Source organism: Cyanistes caeruleus, chromosome 3 (genome assembly GCF_971803275.1).
Source record: "Cyanistes caeruleus chromosome 3, bCyaCae1.hap1.1, whole genome shotgun sequence".
NCBI classification, from domain to species: domain Eukaryota; kingdom Metazoa; phylum Chordata; class Aves; order Passeriformes; family Paridae; genus Cyanistes; species Cyanistes caeruleus.
The window spans coordinates 5,606,350-5,621,726 of record NC_141703.1 but is presented as its reverse complement, the minus strand read 5'-3'; positions in this window follow the sequence as shown (position 1 = coordinate 5,621,726).

The window sequence follows — 15,377 nt, the reverse complement described above, 5'->3', positions numbered from 1 at the left end:
ACAGTGAGGAATGCTCTTGTAGCAAAATCAGAAAGGAATCTGATAGAGAGCCCCGAAGTTAAATGCCACTTTAGGCAATGTTGCTTTAAGCTGTTGACAGGAGCACCATCCAGAGAGGAACTGTGAGCTTTAAGTGCTTCTCTGCTTCTGGGTGGGATAAGGCATCATGTAAAATGCATTTTGTGTTCTTGTTTCATCTCTCTCTCTCCACTCTTCTCCTGTGAGAGCGCACACACCGAAAGCATTAAAAACAGACTGCGGTGAGTTTGCTTCACTAATACATCTCCACATCAAAGACGTTGCTGGAATCTATTGATTCTGGCACAGTTGCAGTAACTGGTGACGTTTTCAGTGAGAAATCATGCACTTCTCAGTTGATTTCGGGAAAGGTTAAAAAAAAAGGGAAGAAAAAAGCTCTAGCATGTTCAAATATTCACCCCACAGAGAGGCTGATAAACCGTAAAATGTTTGGTCTGGCTCCCTTGGTGCCAGCAATTACTCAGGGATGACTTTATTGACAGACAGATGAGCTTTAGCTTACATGAGGTTACAAAAACCTGTCCTATTTAAGTTTTGTTTTCTCTGTTTGTGAATACCATGTCACAGTTCTTGTCTGATGTATCCCTTCCTACTTCTGAAGCAACACACCCTATGCCAGCGAATAGCACGGGGACACAGCCCCATGACTTATCTCAAAAAGCCAGGGATTATCAACAGCCCCAGGTCAGGAGCACAGGGCAGGTTGTCACGCTTTGGGAGTTGTCCAGGCAGATTCACTTCCAGCACAGGTGTACCTTGACAGCAGACTCATTGGAAAATCTACTTCTGCTCACAAGATCCATCAGCTACTTCTACTGACGGTACTTTTGCTTTTAACTTTGCCTCATAGACATGAAACCATTGTGTTTGTATGTTACTTTAACTGAAACTACTCATTTTCTACTGAAAATATCTCTCTGCTGTAAGACCTGTATTACCCTTGTGTTTTGGTGCAAAAATCTGAAAATGACATAGATCGACTCACGAGTGAGAAGAATGGTTTTGTTCTTCTCTGTCTTTGAAATTTTACTATTTGTAGGACTCTTTGGCTCTACTTTGTTTGCATCCTGCCCATGAGCAGTTTCCAAAATGTAAAAGCATTGAAGTGTTTTCAAAAGGTACCTGCACACCACACTTTCTCCTTAGAAACATCCTCCTTGAGGCCTTCCCAGTCCCAGCCACTCACTGCTTTCTTCAAACACAAGTCAGCAGCTGCAGCCCTCAGGCTCAGTGGGCTCTGCTGGTGGCACTGCTGTCACTGCCAGCCACAGCTTGTCCTGGCAGTGCTGTCCCTCTGCTCCCTGAGGCAACGGGGCCCTCTCCTCCTGCCTTGCCCACCAGCACTGACCCACAGGACACAGTGAAAACCCACCCTCACCTCCTCAGTGGGAAGAGAATCCTCCTGGGCACCCAATTATAGTGAGATGGAAAAACGTCCACAAAAGGATGAGGTTAAGTTTTCCAATACGTAGCACAACAGTAATCAATACTTGCATCAATACTTAATTTATCTGTGTCAAGCAGAACAGCTCCAGCAGGAGGGGGTGAGATCATCTCTTCCAACCTGCCGTGTGCCGTGGCCCAGTCACACGGGGTGGGAAATGATGGTTGTAATCCCTTCATTCTCAGGCCTCAGTTCTCAAAAGTTTGAGAACTTTGAGTTACAGGGTGCTGCTGCCAGCAAATCTTTGACATGATGGCCCCACCTTTAGCTCCTGCACAGAAAGAACACCTTAACCCCTCTGCAAACCTAACCCTGGACCCCTAACTCCTGCATAAAAACCCACTGGGATCAGCGTGAGTCTTCTCTGATTTTGGGAGTATTTTCAGCTGCCCTCTGATGAAAGACATTTGCCTCACGGCCACTGAGTCAAACTTCCTCTGGAGGACTTTTCTGCTTCTTATGAAGAGCTGCAGTCTCAGTAAAAGGCTGCAGCACTCCCCAGATATCATCCCCCATGAATGTGTTCTCCCTTGCACTGCAGGGCTGCTCAGCCAAGGTATTTGCAACATTCCCCATGAGATATTCATTTTTGGGCACCTCCCCGCAGGGACATCAACGGCGTGACTCAGTGACACTGAGGGTGTGCTGGGAAGTGGGGGAGAGCTGCCTGCCACGCACAAGTGGTGACATAAGTGGTGGGCAAGTTAGAAACAACAACTCCTCTGTTGCAACAGGAGGTGAAGGTTTCATCTCCCCTGAATGGTTCCCCTCACAGTGACTAAGCTGTTCCCTTCATCCAGCTCATGGAGAGACTGTGCCACACGCTGTGTATTCCTGTAAACCTGCCAGCTTCGGGTCATCCCTTCTCAAGCCTTCTCAGAAGGGATCTCTCAATGTGCTGGTTTCATGAAAGGTGCTGAATGCAGACTGAATTGGATTTCAATCACTCTTTCCTTCCTTGTTAAACACTTCCCGTAGGAGTTGCAGGCCCTCAGTTTAGCTGACAGGAAGGTAAGGATACCTCCCTCTTAAACCCTGTGTGTTCACAGCTTGGGACTTGCTCCTGAGCTGTGCTGTGTGGTGTTACCCCTTTGCTTGCAACATGAGATGACCATCAACATTTTCACCACACTTAGTTTTCACAGAAAATCTGTCTGGTGTTAGTGTCAGCTGTAAACTTAGAGCACAGTGTCTACTCCTGGGTACTTTAGCCAAAACTGAAGAATTGAGTCACATGTGCATTCTGGGACAGGGGTGCTGGCACACAGGAAAAGCTATCATAGACCAGTTCCAGGAATCACTGAGGAAAACTGGGGAGGAGGAATTGGCCCCAGTGGATTCAAAAAATCTCAAAATTGCAGAGAGATTCCAAATTAATTGACAATCCTTCTTTCTTCAAGGGTTTGTGTTTCTAAGCTTTCAGTGGACTGTGAGTGTCTGCTGTTCATGACCACTTTGAGCTCAGACCTTACTCTGAAAGTCTGTTTTAAGACTATCTCTTTATCTGAGACGGGTGTCCAGCACCCAAGTGAACGTCTCCTGCTGCCCAAGCAATTGTGCAGGCTGTCCCTCCTCTTTTTGGGGACAGGACAAGAGAACGTGCCAAACATCCATCAGACAGGCGAGTGCATTGCCGGAAGGGGCTCAGACATTGTCGTGATAAGTGAATACAACAACTTACCCAGAACACAATGGAGTCGCCAGTTTATTCCTAAATTATTAATGTTCCCTGAGGAGTGGCTTTATACTGCTGACTCGGGCACTGTGGGAACACAATCTCTTCCCAGAGAGGCAGTGGGCTCCTCCCCTCAGTATCTCCAGGTGGGATCACAGCGGAGCTTGGCCCATCCCAGGTGGGTTATCCAAGGGGGCAGGACATGGCTTTCGGTGCCAGCTGGGACAGGATGTCTGCAGCATTGGGTGGCAGCCCCATGGGTGATACTGTGGGTGGCAAATATCCTCTTCCCTGGTTAGCAGGCTGGCAGCACCTTTCCCCATGAAAAATAACATTGTTCACTGCCTCGGGGTTTGCCATCACCACTTTTTCGAATCCTACTTGTCTGCTCCGTACACAGGAGGATGACAAGCCAGGACTTGGGCTCCCTCACCCCACAGACTGTGATTCTGCTGTAGGGTGACACCCCTCAAAGGCTTTTAAAGGTGTTCCTGTTCAGTCTCACTAGGGTCTGGTGAGCATCCCAGAGTGGAGGAGCTTGGACACAAAGCTGTGGGACAGTGTACAGGGTGGTCTGTGCAGGCCTCTGAGGGGAGAGGTGTTGGGGAGCTCCTATGGATTCATTCCAACTCTCAGCTGTTTTCCAGACAATCCAGATACCTCCACCCTCACACAGGAGCTGTGTGGCAGCTGTGCTGGTATCCCAGGCACCCCAAGGTCAGGATACTGGGCTCTGACAAGACGTGGGTCTCTTGAAGGAGAGAGAATGGCACAAAATGGTCACAGCTGGGATTCCCTCTGACAGGTCCTGGTGCTGATCTTGGCTGTGAAGGGGTCCTGGTTTGGCTGGTGGAGTAGAGTGATGCTGGAGAAAGTACTTCTGGACCTTGGGGAATCATTGCCAGAGCTAACACAGAGTGAAATCCATCCTAAAACACCCACCATGACAAACGCCCGGGCAAGAGGGAGAAATAAGTGAATCCCAACAGACAGAACCGAGGAAGAGCTAGAGCAAGTGGGGGAAGAGGAAAAGTGGGGAGAAGGTATTGAGACAGCCTCTACATGTTTCTGCTTCCCGTTTTTTCAGTTGTGTGGCAATGTCATTCATTAGGAAACATGAATCAGTGACATTTCCCCTCTCTGTGCTTCCCAGAGAGCTGCTGCAGCTCTCCATGAGACCTGGAGCATCTTCTCCCTGCTCCTCCTGCACTGGCACAGGCCAAGGGCTGAGGCAGTGGAGCCACCAAGACTCACCCTGCCATGGCTGAGGCCTGAGCTTGTCTCAAAGGCTTTTGGCAAAGGTCAGCAGGAGCAAGGGCAGGCACAAACACAACACTGCAGTACAGGAAGTTGTTGTGCTCATGTATCTTGCCCAGCAAAGGTGGAGAATGGCATTTATGGCATTTCAAAGGCACACTTTTGGTATCTCCTAAGAGTTGTCACTGCCATAAAACCTCCAGCAGCATCAGGGTGTTAGCTTCACCAGAGCTCTACCACATCTCCTCACCTCGTCTGCAAGGAGTCAGGCTTTATCTCTGCTCTTGGGAGGCACAACTTTTCCTGGCTCAGCAGCTTCCTAGGGAAGGTGGATTTACACCGACCCCAGCCGTGTGTGGTGAGGCGTGGATGCCATTGGGCCTGGAGACTTCTGGCACCTTCTGTCCCCAGCTCCTCGCTGCGATGCAGAGCACAGAGAGAGCTTCAGCCATAGTGATTGTGTGTCTGAGTCACCAGCACGGGCTCTGAACCTGGCTGTGTCCTCTGGACACAGTGAGCCATGACAAAATACCACGTAGGACAGCTTGTAGTAGATATAGACATTCTCCTCCTTGGGCACTTTCCAAAATGGCACTGCCCCAGGCAGATCAGGCACCAGCTCTGGAGATGGGTGACAGTCACACAGAAGAAGGGAAACCATAGCCAAGGTCACTGATTTCAACAGCAAACGGCACAAAACTAGAGGGGAAATGGGATCTGGAGACTCTGCAGCCATCACCTCTCTTCCAACACCTTGGGAGTGAGCAGCCCCCAAAGGAAGAGGAGGGTGGCCCCATAGCACTCCCAGTCCCCCCAACTCCCCTGGCTCTGTGGGTGGGTAGAAAAGCCACCCCACTTGGTGTCACCTCCAAGAGCCCCTCAGTTCCCAGCAGAGGTCACACCCTCCCCTGCACTAGGGCCCTGCAGGGTTTGGTGTGGCCACTGAGGCTGCTGGAAAATGACATTTCAGTCCTGCTGGCAGCCTTTCAATTTCAACATTTTTTTCTTTCTTTCTTGAAAAAAGTCAAAAAGAGAAGTGAGGGAGGGGTCAAAGCAGAGGGGCTCAAACCAATGGCTTCTGACACTTTGCTTTGCTCAGGCCTCCTAGAAAGGCTTATTTGGGAACGGGACATTTTGAAATGTCCTATTTAGATGGAAAATGCCTTATCTAGTAAAGAAAGTTAACCTCCTTCTCGTCTGAGATGCCTTAAAAAAATTTCCCTTGGCTCCTTTCCACACAGCTGACGGACGACCCCATTCCAGCCCCGCGGCTGCGTGCTGGCTGCACTGTGTCCTGTCACAGACACGGTGCAGGGGGCATGGTGTCACTCCTCTGGGGCCTGGGATAGCAGCCAGGGTCCCTGAGGGTGGTCCTGCTTCCCCCACTGGGGAGCTGAGGGGATGGATGCTGCCAGGGGCACAGGACAGCTCCCTGTCTGCCTCTGGCTCTTCATCTGGATGAGTTTTGGCAGTAACTGTCTGCAGAGTGGAGACAGGCTTTAGTTAAAGGGCACTGACATTTCCATTGGTCATAGTCAGCCTGCTCCATTTCATCTCCATCTCCATCATCTCCATCTCTCTCCTTTTCCAAGGCAAGCCCCTTCCTTCCTCCCAGGAGCACAGCCATGTCCCAGCTTCCTCCCAGTGCCATCCTCAGGGATGGAGTTATAAACTGGCTGTCCTCTCCCATCGTGACTGCCACAGTTCTCTGGCTGCCTGTGCTCAGTTTGCCTGTGATCCATCTCTCACAGCTCCATCTGGGGGGGCTTCAAAGCCAGCTTCAGACAGTGATGAGCAGCACAGCCACCCGTGCTAGCCATGATCCACCACCTCAGCAGGTTACCCAGGCGGGCAGAGGGGTCCAGCCAGGCTTGGGGAGGTTTTAACCATGGCGTTGTCCCTGCTGCTGGGAGTGATAAAGGACTTTCTGCAATTACCCCGCATGTTTTGGAAGCCAGGGTTTCAGAACAGCAATCAAGCCCTAATTGATTAAATGCTCACCCGAATTCCCAGGAGTGAGCTGCTGCCCCCCGGATAAATGGGAGTAAGTCACAGGCAATTAGCAATTTGCCTGAGGTGCTTCTGCTTGTTGGTAATGTCTGGGCTCAGATTCCTCTGGCCCTGTTAGTCATTAGACCACACATCCTCCATCCTCTCCTGGTGGCATCCCGACAGTCCTGGCAGGGTGGAAAGAGCAAAATAATCTAACTTCACGTTTATCTAGGAAAAAGTTTCCCACAGTCCCTTCTGGCTCTTTTTGTTTGGATTCTGAGGTTTTGTTTTTCTGCAAAGTTAAAATAAATCTTGAACTGCAACTGCTGGGCTTTTTTGAACACAGTTGGTTGCTAGAGCATCGTTTGAGGGAAACACATTAAAAAGCAGAACAGTGTGTTTATTGCCAGAGCCGGCTTGGCTGGACGAGGCTGATCAAGTATTTTAAGCACCGTGTGACATTTATGCATTGCAGAAAGCAGTTGTGGTCTCTCTGAGCTTGTGGCTGCTGCTTCTCTTCCCTCTCACAGGATCTTACAGCCTTTGTCTCCAAGATTTTGATTTGCTGTGCAATACAGGTCCTGATTTTCTGTCTGCTTACCCTGTGCTGTTCCTGGAGTGCAGGAGGACCAGGGGGCATCTCCCACCCCCCTGCTCCCATCTCTTTTGCCCACATCAGCAGTGCTAAGGGCACTCAGTTGGTATCAGTGTCCAACAAGCACTGAATCACATCTCAGTCATCCCCAGGCCCAGCCTGTGATTTGGGAATCAGTGAAGAAATTTTTGTTCTTTCATGCTTTCTTTCCCATTAAAGCTACTCTAAAGCAAATGTCATCTTCTTTAGGAATGTGGTGTTTTTGAAAAGCTTTTAAGATTGTTTTCATCTTTCTCTTTTTCCCTGTGTTATTCAGTACTATCAAAAGGGACTGGAGTGTCATTAATGGAAGTTAAACAGGATTTTGAGCTTCTTTAGAACGTCTAAACCAGCACTTAGTGTCTCCATCTTGCTGCGTATTAGTGTGTTTTGAAAATCCTTCCCATTTGATGGTTGGGATGAGCCAGCTGGAGGGTTCTTTCCAAGAAAGCCCTAAAAAAGCACTCTCTTTGCAGGAGAATGGGTATTTGTAGGTAAATGCAGCCCTTTCCCCCAGACTGGCTATTTTAAAGCTGTGCAGTAACCACCAAGAGAATTTCTTCAGCTGCACACACACTGCTGGTCTATAAAACCCTGAACTTTGCTTTGACTTGATGTGTATTTGCTTGAGAATATCTTGACCTGCGATTCTGGCAGTGTGGGATGGAAGTGCTCCACTGCTGACATCTGGGAAGTTGGGAGGAAGGGACTCTGTCCTCCCAAACCGTGCTGCCCACGGTGCTGTGGCTGATGCTGTCCCACTGCCAGCTCTGGGAAAGGGCAAAGCTCCTCCGTGTCCAGAACCCAGGGTGGGATTGTGGCCATCCAGCACTGAAACCCAGCTTCAAATGCAAAAGGATCTAATTAAGCCCCAGAGGGGTTAACATATACCAAATTAGCACTTTGTTTTAGGATACTATGGATTTTTCAGACAGACAAAGCGGTTGTGTTTCACTTGAAGATGTGGCCTTTAAATTGCAATTAGCCATATCTTCACTCAAATCAAAGTTGTCTCATAACCAAATGGTGTCCTAAAAGCTGATAAAGCAGCATTCCTGACCACTGCACACATTTTTTGAATATCTTAGTGATATGGATTTCATCCCTTGCAGTCAGCGGAAAAACCTCCAGTGACTCACAAGGGATAGGAATCCTTAGGAAAATAATCCGTGCTGGAAAACCAACACTTCCCCTCCGCTATCTCTGCTTTCTGCCAGCGGGGGTGAGAGCAGTACAGCCAGACAAGGACTTCTCCTGCCCACTCCAGCTCGGGTTACCCTGCGGGGTGAGGAAGGCACCCGCAGCCCTGCCTCCCCTGCCAGTGCGGCCCAGGACGTGCTGACAGCAGCAGAGAACAGATCTGGATGGGAACCCAAGGAATGGCCCTGTGGGACTGTTCTTCAAAAGCATTTAAAGTGTCATTTCCACGTGGCATCACTTACCACACCTCACCTGGCTCCATACACGGGGACACAGTGGAGATGTGACCCAACAAAGATGTGCTCCCTGGGGTCAGGCAGCTGCACCCCAGTCTGTTCACACTTTCATGGTGCACCTTCAACTTGTGTCTTCTGTCATCTCCTTTGTGTTGCTGCTGCTTGTGTACAGCCAACTCTTCTCTTGGCTGCTGTCCCCATCCTGAGATTGGGATGGGATGGGATGGGATGGGATGGGATGGGATGGGATGGGATGGGATGGGATGGGATGGGAGCTGTGGAAGCAGAGAAAGCCATCCCAAGGTGTGAGTGGCATTGCCACCACAGTGGGATGGTAGCTCCCCAGAAGAGCCCATCACAGGGAAATCTCCTTTGGTGGCTGGGGTGTGTGAAGCTGATCTCAAAATGCTGAGGGGGTTTGTCCTCCTGGGGGTTGAGATGAGGGAGGCTTGTGGCAGTAGGACCTGAGCATGGAGAAAGTGCCAGTGTGACAGACAGAGTGGAGAGCTGCACCCACGCTCCTGCACATCACTCTAGGTGGTGCTCCCTGGATCCCAGCAGGATCTCCCTTCCAGCCATGGGCTGTGCTTCCCTCAGGACTGGCTGCTGAGCTACAAGAGTGCCCTGATGTCTCAAAGACAGAGGAGATCTCCCTTGAAACTAAGTGGCCTCTCTGGCTGCAGCTTTATCTTCTTCCTGTTTACTTCGAGGTCCCTGAAAGGGCCATTTGTTCCCACCATCACAGGGCCCAAAGCCTCTCAGGGACGTCAGGATGTCTCCCATTGCCCTTGGAAGCCCTGCACTGGTACCTCCCTTCCCCTCCCCATCTGCCCTCACTCTGTTCTGGGCACAGCAGGTCCCCTGGAACAGCTGGCAGTGCCGGTGCCCTCCCTGCCTGAGGGGCTGCCCCTTTCCTCCACTGCCATCCCACTCACTTCCCTTCCACCTTTGGTCAAGCTCTTCATCCTGACATTTAAAACTCTGGGCTGAGCAGCCTCTACTCACATCTCAGCTCAGCTTTCCTCCCACTCTTCCTCTCCTCATGGTAGCACCACAGCCTCATCTCTTCTACCATTCTCTTCATCTCTGGCTCCTTCCCCTGCCTCCCACTCCCCATCTCTCCAGGCTGCTCCCTCAGGTCTTGCTTTCACCTGTCAAGAAACTGGCCCATCTTCCCCACACTGCCCCAGAGCTGCCCTCCTTCAGCTTGCCTTTCACCTATGCTCCCTGCTCAGAGAGGTTTGTTCCTCTTTTGGGCCTTAGGACAAAAATATCTCCCTACCCAGGCAGTCTGCGCTGCTGGTCAGATTTCCTTGTGAGTTGTGTGAGCAATGTTGTTTCTGTGCTGGGCAAATACACTGACCTAAGAGCAGACAGCTCCTGTGAAAATGTGTCCTTACATTACTGCTTTTCATGTACCTTTTTTTTTTTTTAAAAAATAGATCATTTTCACTAGTTTAATGCTCAATTTTTATTTCAAAACACACAGACATGCCCCTCCCTCTGTTATTGCAGTGTTGCAACTCTGTCGAAGAAAACTGCCCCCCATATAGAGCAAGACGTGCTGAAAGCCTCAAGGTCACAGCCATAAATCCTGCTCACCTCCCTCTCTCTTGTTTGCTCTCTGCTTAAGGTGTGTCAGGCACTGCTGTGCCCCTGTTTCCTTCCTTCTGGAGGTACCCATCGGTTTGTTCTTCTGTCAGTAAAGCAGAGCGGTAGGGTTGGCATGGGATGGAGCCCCATGCTTGTCTGCTCCTTGTCTGCTCCTCAGCAAAGCCCCAGGTGTCTGTCCCCCTCCTGCTGCAGGTGGGGCAGGACACAGGGCAGGAGGTGAGGGCTGTGGCACAGGGTGTGGGCGATGCAGATCCCACTGCTTCACCCCGCGAGGGAAACTCCAGCCCCCTCTGCAGCGTCCTGACTGTGTCTCTGTGTCTTGGGTTACTCCCAGTCCCTCGTGCTGGAGCTGTTCCTCTTTCCACAGGCTCTTTAAATAGCCAGGAGCAAAAGAGGATGACTTGGGAGTTGAGAGGTTTCCTTGTGTGGTGGGACATCACTTCCACCGCTTGCTCCAAGACAGGCAGATGGGTTCCCCACAGCTCTGTGCCCTGACCACAAAGTGCTGATGCTGGGTCCCAATGGCTTTGTGACTTCCCCTGAAATGTCAGCTGCAGAACGGGAGCTGCGTGTTCTGTGGCTGACTGGAACTGTGTTTCTTGTGGATAAGGTCTCAGCCAGAAATAAAACCCTGTGTTAATAAAGTTGTAGCTCAGAGACAAGCAGGAGCAGGGTCTCTGATGCAGAGTAGCTCTCTGCAGTCCCCAAGGTGAGTGAGAGGATTTCTGCACTGTCTCATTTAAGAGTTATGAAGCAGAGGAGAATTTAGCTCAATCTCCATCCTCAGGGTGCCTTTTTCAGTCGCTGTGACTTGGCTGGCATTGGCCACAGCTCATAAAACCATTGACCTGAGTGTGTCTGGCAGGTCTTTGGATGACATCTGGTCCCAGCCCCTGCTCAAAGCATGGCCAACATAGTTCAAACATCTCAGGGACTTGTCCAGCTGAGCCCCAAGTCTCTCTAAGGCTGCAGATTATGCAGCATCTCTGCTCAGCCTGGTGCAGTTTGTGACCACCCTCACAAGGACAGAACTTTTTCTAGGACCTCATCAGAATTTCCCTCTTGCAACCCACTTCTGTTGCCTCTCTTCCTGTCCCTGTGCACCTCCACTATGACACCCCCTGTCCCCCTGCCAAAGGACTCCAACTCCTTGGCTTGTGCTTTTGAAGTTCTGGCCACTGAAAATGCCAGCTGTCAATGTGGTATTTGCAAAGAACCAAGACAGGCTTCACTTTTTGCCTATGAGACACAGCCCTGGCACAGGAAGTTCCTGATTTGGAAGAAAGGTTAAATTCATGAGGCTTTGTGCCCATCCCACCTACCTGACCTGTCCAACCCATTAGTGAAGTTTTCATGGTGCAGAGATCTGCCCAATTCCTGTGCCAGTCCTCCAGCAGTATTGCACCAGCCGTGCTGCATTTTATTGCCCAGCGAAGTTTGGATGCTATTAACACATCCATACAGGAATATTTTGGGCATCTCCATCTGCACTGGGTTCACTGGGTTCCTGAGGAGCTATTGAAAACATTGCAATGCTCTTCAGTGTGGTGGTGAAAGGACTGGGCCCTGCAGAGTGGTGTCAGAAAGAAAGGTTGGGCTCTTGCCATGGAGGAAATGGGAGCAGGAGGATCAAAGTCTGTGACTAACGATGCAAGCTGGGTATCCAAAGGGTACTTCTACCCCTGGGAACACAGACAAAGCAAAAAGCCTAGCCTGGGGTTCAGACCAGGCACAACTTTGTACAAAAAAGGGAAAATAAAGGATGACAGGCTCGAAATTACAGCTCTACTGGGTCCTGTCTGCTCAGAGCCACGCAAGATCTTCACAGCTTGGACCCCAGCTAACAGCTAGATTGTCTTGGAATTACCTCTGCTTTGACTCATGGTGTTCCTGCAGGATGCCTTGACTGTAATGCTGCTCCTTCCCGAGAGCAATTACCAGGGAAGCATTCATTTTCACTGTTTAACACAAAGCAGACATTAAACACGCCTCGTGTGCAGGGGAGGGGAAATCAGCAGTCAGTGCTGCTGAGTCAATGAGGATGTTCTCTGGGATGTGCATCACATCCCAGGGGCCAGCCCCTGAAAGATGGGTAGTTGCCCACTGCTTTCAGCCAGTGAGAGCACCTGAGCCCCTGTGGCACTCATCCTGACAGACAAAAAAAAACCCAAAACAAAACAAAGAAAACAAAACCCTCAAACACCAAAACCAAAAAAACCAACCAAACAAAAAAACCACCAAAAAATCACCACAAAACAAAACAAAAAAGAGCCACAAACTGATTTTATGGAGCACTTACTATCTTGTCTTTCCACTGTGCAGAATTGGGCCCCTTTCAAGCAGACCCGGGTTGGAGACATCCAGCTGGAGCCATCCAAAACAGACCCACAGTGTGGGCCAGCAGCAGGGATTGGCAGGTCTGTGTGCACTTCTTCACCTCTTAGTGCAGGTAACCTGTGAGTGCCCATCTGGGGCTCATTCACTGCACTGGGCTCCTCCACACAACCTAGGCCTGAGACACTTGTTCCTTCTGCACAGACTGTGTCTCAGGGAAGCCAGATTGATGAATCAGTCTCCTTCATGACTTACTCTTTCATGGAGTAGAGGCAAAAAAAAGGATGTTCCTCCCCAAAACATCTGTGTCAGTCCCTTGAGCCAGCAGAGCTTTTGATGTTGGGGTTGAGGTGGAAGCAGAGGGCTCACACTGTTCTTCACCTGTACGTGTTCCAGCTCTCTAGTCATTAAAGCAGAAATTCACCCTGTTTGCAGATTCCTACGTCACCACTGGTTACTGACCTGGCAAACACATCTTTGTGGTGACATGATGGCTTGATATAAAGGTTCTTTCCTCAGGAGATGGGAGAGAAGGGGGAAGAATGCTGGATCACAGCGGTCAGAGAGGTAAAAAGTGTCCATGATGCAAAGCCTTTTGTTGGTTTGTTTTCTTTTTGTGCATAGATTAAGTGAAGTCAAAACATAACACTGTGAAGTGAGCAGAACATCTAACGCAGTGGGTGGGCAGGCAACCCTTTCCAGGCTCACCACATCTGCTCTGTGAGGATCCCCAGAGCCCTACCAGGACTTGTCCTAATCCTGTGCACACACTCTGCCAGATTTTGCAGTCACTTCATCTTTTTAGCAGGGTGGATAACGAGGATACTCCGCTCAGCTGCCTGCGTGGGGCTGCTTACGCAGAAAGGCGCTGCAGTTTTGGGAACTGAAGATCACACCACCACAATCTGTTCTCTGGTGGCGATGTCCACCTTCTTCCATTACCTCTGAACACAGGATGATGCTGTAGCCAGAAGCCCAGTGGCCTCAGATCAGGCAGAATGCACTGCCTGTGTTCCCAGCAGCTAGCACACAATTCCAGAGCAGGTAGGGGATTTCTTTGGATCTGAGGCATGGAGGTGTCAGAAGCAGCTGCACTGCTGTTATCACCTCTACAAACCAGCTCTTGGTGATTCCAGGAGAACAAGGAGGATGAGGCAATTATGGTTCTGGCACAGTCAGCACTGGCTGAGGGCTTTTTCAGGCCATGACAAGCCATGACAAAGAGAGTGTTGTTCCTTTCCAAGGCAGTTGAGACAACTGTGCACGTTGCAGGAGCCCCTCTCCCCTCCAGAAATCCAGCTGTTGCACAGCACATGGAAACACAGAGCAGCTGCTGGGGGCCATCCACGAGAACCTGCTGGGCACTTTTAGGTGGACAGGATGCAGTTGTCCTAAACTATTTTGGATCTGGAGCACACCAACTATCGTGGCTCCAGAGCAAATGAAAGACTTGACAGCTGTGAGGGCTTTCAAGGATAATTGACTGCATCAGCCAGGGAGCCACTGGGAGACAAAGATGAGCCATTTGGGAACTCTGGGAGGAGCCATTTGGGAACCCAGGGAGGAACAGTTCCCCTTAGACAGCCCCCAGGGTCAGGAAGGATGGAGGAAGGAACGAATGGCCAGTTGGTTTGCTTCTGCCTGGCCATCCCGAGCTGGCTTTAAAAAATGTGAAAGAAAGCTTAGGATCCCTTCCAGCACCCTGCATGCCTAAGCAAAGGCTCCTGCTGTGAGGAGATACTGGAGACAAGGGCAAGGACTTTTTCTGGGAGAAGCAGCTGGCTAGATACACAGAGCTGGGCCTTGGCAGGAGGTGATGGAGCCCACAGAGACAGCAGGCAGTGAGGGAAGGAAGTGAGGAATTGCTGCCAGGAAAGGGTTCCACTGGAGCAGGTCCCTGCTGCTGGGCTCACTGGGCTTGCTGACAAATGGCAGCAGCAATTGAGGTAGAGGGGAAAACTCAAGATTCCATAGAGCTGTGAACACACAGAGACAGGGTAAATGCTACAATTGTAACTTTAATCTTTCTTCCAATTTTGTTTTTTTGGTTTTAGTCTGACAGTTGCTATTCCTCTCCCAAGGGCTTCAGCCAGGCACACATTCCACTGGCACTTGAGTGAGCAGGAAGCCCAAGAGGAATACCTGTGTCTGTGTACAGCAGGGGTCACTGATGATTTTCTTGCTTTTAAACCTTTTTTCCCTCCCTTCTTTCTATCTGTTTTGGGGGAGGTCTGCCATTCCAAGAAAGCATCCATGTCACGGGTAGGAATGCCCTGCTGGAGTGCGGTGAAATGTCCTCTCAAGGACACCTTGAGCAGAATTGCAGCAGTGGGACAGATGCAGGGGCTGTCCAGTGCAGCATCCCCCTCACGCTAGGACTGCTCTGGCAGTGTCTAGAGTTAAACTCATGGCCAGTGGACCAGCCCTGGCTGTGAAGGCCCCGTCAAAGAAGACATACTGTGCAGCCAGCACAAGTCTCCAGCTCTCTCATGCTACTGAGTGAGGAAAAGCTGTTGCCATTCCTCCAGGATAGGACCCAGCCTTTTTTGTCTTAGTTTATTAGGATGACTGGTTTATGGCTCGCTGTGTTTTTATTGTGTTCACTAATGGATTTTATGCAAAACAATTCACTGATGAGGCTGTAAAGGCTGGCAGCCTGTGCTGGTGATGCTCCTGCAAAGTTTCCCTGGTGATATTTGCTGGGGCAGTGCAGGAATGTTGCTCCCTCTGTGTCAGGACATGATGAGACAGTGGCGCACATAAACTCCACTCTGCTCTCTTCTAATGCCAGGAAAACAGCTTGCCATTAACAATGTGACCAAGAGAAGTTGCCTTTCTGTCTACTGATGAAGCTGGATCCAGAGTTGTTTCTTTATCACTGGACATTCCTCACTGAATGGCTTCAGTGGCTGGCACTGGATCACCCAGTGAACTGCACTCTGATAACACCTT